This window comes from Limulus polyphemus, unplaced genomic scaffold (genome assembly GCF_000517525.1).
Source record: "Limulus polyphemus unplaced genomic scaffold, Limulus_polyphemus-2.1.2 Scaffold4492, whole genome shotgun sequence".
NCBI lineage: Eukaryota > Metazoa > Arthropoda > Merostomata > Xiphosura > Limulidae > Limulus > Limulus polyphemus.
In genome coordinates this window covers 61,406-67,549 of record NW_013670102.1, presented here as the reverse complement: position 1 = coordinate 67,549, position 6,144 = coordinate 61,406, and the positions used below count along the sequence as shown (strand labels likewise).

Below are 6,144 nucleotides of genomic sequence, written 5' to 3'. Positions count from 1 at the left end.
AAATCTTAAAACTCAACTAGTTTTTACAGGGGATTGTTTAAAGAATTAACTAAATCTTAAAACTCAACTAGTTTTTACAGGGGATTGTTTAAAGAACTAACTAAATATTAAAACCCAACAGTTTTTACAGGGAATTGTTTAAAGAATTAACTAAATATTAAAACCCAACTAGTTTTTACAGGGAATTGTTTAAAGAATTAACTAAATATTAAAACCCAACAGTTTTTACAGGGGATTGTTTAAAGAATTAAATAAATATTAAAACCAAACTAGTTTTTACAGGGAATTGTTTAAAGAATTAACTAAATATTAAAACCCAACTAGTTTTTACAGGGAGATTGTTTAAAGAATTAACTAAATATTAAAACCAAACTAGTTTTTACAGGGGATTGTTTAAAGAATTAAATAAATCTTAAAACTCAACTAGTTTTTACAGGGGATTGTTTAAAGAATTAACTAAATATTAAAACCCAACTAGTTTTTACAGGGGATTGATTAAATTTATTGATTGCTTCTCGAAATTCTGTCTAAATCCTCATGTTAGTATATAAAATTCATGTAGTAATGCAGATGTTTTGTTTCCTCGTCATGCAGGTTGGTTAGAGCCCCTGTTGGATCGCATTGCAAGAAATTCAACGACAGTGGTGTGTCCTGTGATTGACGTGATTAATGACAACACATTTGAGTATCACTTCAGAGATTCTTCTAGTCTGAATGTTGGTGGGTTTGACTGGAACCTTCAGTTTAACTGGTACCGAATTCCCAATAGTGAAAAGGAGCGTCGCAAGCACCCATGGGAACCTGTCAGGTACTTACAAAAATTGTTTCTACAGGCTTATCCTAGAGTTGGTAGACTTTATATGTAGGGATGTCCAAGTTATAATATAATATAAGAATAGGCATAATACATGCTAAAAAATCAACACTGACAGAGAGTTTTACTTTAAAAAATGATTGCCACTCACTTTCATTTGTTTATCTACCCAACAAGACAAAAACGAGGCAAGAAATCATCACTAAGATACCAAACCATAAAGTGACCAACATAAAATTGTTCATCTTTCTTCTTGTTGTAGTCGAGATAACTCTACAACTACTTTATCAGTAATGTCAGTTTAAACCTAAATCCACTCTGTGTTTTTGGACAGTGCACGATGTCATTGTTTAGTTGTAATAACTAGTAGTAATTTTAAAAAATGACAATTCTGGTTTAAACGATGTTATTATTACTTCTTGAAGTTAAATTTTTTTTTACAGAAATCTGGTGTTCCTCTAAAAATCTTAAGTACAAGATGAAATAAGAATTACCAGCTAATAATAGACGAACATTAGATGACTGTAACATGTAGATATTTAATGCTTTGTACACCATAACAATCGTCATCTTTCGGAAGCCAACCCCTATACTATGTATGAAGTGAAGGAGTGAAATGAAATTCAATACACAAATTATTAAATTGTATTCATAGATTACACTAACTTGCAGTCAGGGGGAAAATGTCACAAAACAAATAATAAAAATATTTTGTAAATGTAAAATGATGTAGGGATGGCAGTGCCAAAAAGGATGCAAACAAGAATATAGGGATGGTACAGTTCTACATAGATGACTTTCAATGTTACACTGTAAAATACATGAGTATAATAATGATCAAGACATGTTAGCATCCCAACCAATTATTATAACAAAAGAAAAAGATACAACTCATGAAACAGGAACACAACTTTAATAAGTCGGAGTACTAAGTAAGTACGAGACTTCGGACATGATTTTAATATAAATCTTTTTTAAACTGTCGGTATTTTACGATAAAACAGCTACTTTAGTAGATTAAAGTAGGTTAAATTTAACTATGAATCAGAAATAAAAAAAAATGTTTTATTGTTTATTAATGAATTTCTTTTCCTCTTCAAAACATGAATCTCTGTGAAGAAAAGATAATGTAGAGGCTTAATTGGATTCATCATATTGTTATCATTAATCTCTCAGCTTTCTGAAAAAACAAATTTGCTGAAAATTTAGACAATATCATGATTTGTGTATCTTCAAGTGTTAACTTATTTAGGCATATTTTGCTTATTTTGTAGGTCTCCAACAATGGCAGGAGGTCTGTTTGCGATTAACAAGGAGTTTTTTGAGAAGCTTGGAACTTACGACAGTGGGTTTGATATATGGGGAGGAGAGAATCTAGAACTGTCTTTTAAGGTGTGTCATGGTGGTTTATGCCGAGTTATTTTTCGGGTCTCCTATCTCTACTGGAAATGAACACTTCACTTTTCCATCTAGTAAAATGTTGTAACAAATTTCATTTTTCTCGTGTACACAAGTTTTTAATGCTGGTCAATAATACAGACTATTAATAATAAATAAATACATAATTCATGAAGAGAAGAAAGACAACATAAATGTTATTTGATAGATTGTTTAGGCAGATTATTCAAGATGAGTACACTGGAATGTACAGCAACTGCCTGATATTTGGAAGACTTTCGAAATACTGTTCGCAGCAAGGATACCCAACTGATGATGATTCTAATCTTTATAAATAAGAACATAAGAAAAGTATATTTAATTAGCTGCGGTCATTACCAATACCAGGTTGAAATTTTATTTTGATTTAAGTAGGTTTGTTTGTTTCCAATTAAGCAAAAAGCTACACAATGGTCTATCTGTGCTCTGCCCAGCACGGGTATCGAAACCCGGTTTCTAGGGTTGTAATTTCGCAGACATACCGCTGTGCCACTGGGGGGCATTTAAGAAGGTAGTTTGGTCTGGTTGAAAATTAATAAGTAACTGTAAGCTCGTAAGTAATGTTATTTACGAATTAACTATGTTCTTTGTATGCCGAGTAAATTTGGATCGTAAAATTGACTTGTGTCCGTCTGTCTATTGATACAGAATATTTTCTAACTTCCTGACCTCTAATCACTATCAACCATTCAGAAGTTTTTAGATATACCTCAAAGGTTATTATAAAACCCTTACATTATTCATTTTTATGAGTTTGACAAGCATTTCGGTTTTTCACCTTGCCGCTCCTGGCAAATGATGGCCATGTGTGCTGTCCTGCCACCCCTGTGACAACAATGGAATACACAACATATGTCGCAGGAATGCCCTTGTTAGTTATTCATAAATATTACAGCATTTCATGAACTTTATTGTGAAATAAGCTGTAGGATATAGCGTGAGATTTATATAATAGTTTGGTAATTAGTCTCTAAATTAGCCAGAAGAGTTTTAAGCAATGAGAACAAGGAAATAATCCCCAAAAAACAAGCTGTGCATAAAACAACAAAAATATCTTTCAAATGTTCAATAGTGCTTGTAAATACTTTGTGTATATATATACTGGAAAACCTGATAAATGTTGGACATTATTCACATCAGAGTATCAGGCTACTTTTGTATATGTAAATAACTAGAATGTTTTCTGGTAATTACATGAACCCTAATGCCAAGATGTAATCAGATCATGATCACTCTGTAGGACAAGAGAGTACGGTATATTACCAAACACCATTTCTTTTAGACGGGCTGTTTAAAGACATCTGTTATTAGTCTATCGAGGTGAGAGCTGAAAAGGAATACATATGCTGCCAAGATAATCATGATTGTCAACTACCAGTGACTGACCGGTGAGAAAGGCGTGTAAAGGTCCGACTATTTCTCACTTGACTAATTACTTCAGCAGAGGTCAGAAGTCCACTATCTCTAACCATGCTGCACGAAGAATATTATACAAAACACCTTCTTATTCCTTGTGGAGGTGTCATACAAATCAGAGTTATTATCAAAGCAAAAAGTTCTCTAATCTAAACTGTGTGTCATTTTTAGGAATTGTTTATGTCTGAGACTGTTCTAGTACATGGGTGGGCATTACGCTCTTCAAAAGCTGATATACGGCTCCTTAAAAAAACATGTTTCACTATGCCTGTAATTTAAAGTAAAACGTTTTGACTTAAGGAGTGTAATAAAATCTATGAAAACATGTAGTTAAAAGGTTTAAATGATGTTATAATTTATATAAAATAAGAGTATTTTGCTAAAAGCAACAGTGTTTGTATTATTTTATAAAATAAAAGCATTGGTATTGGCCAGAACCACTGAGGTGGCGCTACTGGGAGCTTCAGTTTCATTCCGGACTTTGTCAAAGTTACTTGTGTTCTTCTGTTGCAAAAGAGATTTTTAGATATGTGTGGATCTTTAGTAATGTATGTTGAGAAATTCTGGTTCCCTCCCTGCTGTGCGTTGGCCACCCCCTGATCTAATATGTAACTGAAAAATGTTTAATGAACTTCATGTTAAGTTTTTATGACATCTGCTCCTAATAATTATCAGCTTTAATGATAATCCCCTGTTGAAATACACACACATACTTCTAAAGTGTATGAATAACTAACTGAGGATGTCTGCTAAGGTGATTTGGATTTATTTTCTTCTTATGTGTGTGTGTGTGACAAAATATGTGAGGTGTCTTCACCTTCTTACCACCTGTACTTGCCTCTTCTGACATCACTAATCTGAATCAATCTTCTCATAAATGTGACAAGTAACTCATATTGTTTATCATGTCTTTTAGAATTTTATTTGTTGAAATTGTTACAAAATATTTTAAAGTTTTCTGCATCTCCAATTTCATTTACTCTGACATCTAGTTTGTTCCATAAAACAATACAAATACCTAACTTCCTTTTCTGTTTTTTTTCTCACTTTACTACAGATATGGATGTGTCATGGGACGTTAGAAATAATACCTTGCTCCCATGTGGGTCACATTTTCAGGAAGAGAAGCCCCTACAAATGGAGGTCAGGGGTCAATGTACTAAAGCGGAACTCAGTCCGTTTAGCGGAAGTGTGGCTAGATGACTTTGCTAAATACTATTATCAGAGAATAGGCTATGACCTGGTAAGGAGGAGGTTTCAGTACTAAAAATGTCATTACAGTTAATATCTAAAATGATTAAAGACAGAAACTTAAAATTGGTATCTTAAAATCTCAACATGATTTATGTATTTCTTTAACGGTTCCAGTTTTTTGAGTGTAATAGATTTTTTTGGGGTTGATGGTACCTCTGTATGGTGTGCTGTCAAATAATGAATATTTAACTTGTTTACAGTAAACTGCTATTAAAGTTATGAACACATTTACTATTCACTGTAAACACATGTAATCCCATTAAAAAATAGTTGTTTAGAAAAATTACTGTATTTTTATACCTTGATGAGAACAAAATCATTTCTCTTTAACCTTTACACTACTGACTTGGTTTTATACTGTTCATTATTGATGGAGCCCACAAATTGTATCATATTACAGTGGTGTAGAAAGGAGTTGGAAAGTGCGAGTACTTGGCTAGACATGCAGATTTTACAATGAGAGATTGAAAGTATGAGGAGCTGATAAAAGCAGGGTGTGTCTGGGTGCATACCCCCCTCCAGAGAATTAATATAAAAATATAATTTATGGTGCTATATAAGTTAAATATGTAAAAGTTGGTGTGCTACAGCACCCCCGGTCCTGATGCCTATGTATTGAGTAATCTTTAATTTGTTTGATACTCAATGAAAGAACTGTAAAGTATATAGGAGACACCAGAAGTAATTAATGAAATTAATTGCACAGTTTTTGTTTGCATATTTTTTTTTTTGGGGGGGGGGGGTGACTCATATGTGGCCTACATATAAAAATGTGTTTAAAAGGCTAATAAATCACTCGGGACCCCAAAGTAATTCTAGAGTTAAAAATAATCTAAGCCTCGTCGTAGAGTTTCCAGTTTTTAAGTTATGTGGGTCATATGACAAAGCTGAAAAATATACTAAAGGAACTTTTAAATAAAGGAAAGAAATACTGGATAAGGATCCGTAATGTTACCAAATACATCATGTACATATACAGTAAATATACTTAAGGAACTCTTAAATAAAGGAAAGAAATACTGGATAAGGATCCGTAATGTTACCAAATACATCATGTACATATATAGTAAATATACTTAAGGAACTTTTAAATAAAGGAAAGAAATACTGGATAAGGATCCGTAATGTTACCAAATACATCATGTACATATACAGTAAATATACTTAAGGAACTTTTAAATAAAGGAAAGAAATACTGGATAAGGATCCGTAATGTTACCAAA

General features: G+C 32.6%; 1 pseudogene; it reads left to right on the top strand.

Annotated features, from left to right (window-relative positions):
• LOC106471248 overlaps positions 1 to 6,144 on the top strand; it is a 43,069-nt pseudogene that overhangs the window by 25,433 nt on the left and 11,492 nt on the right.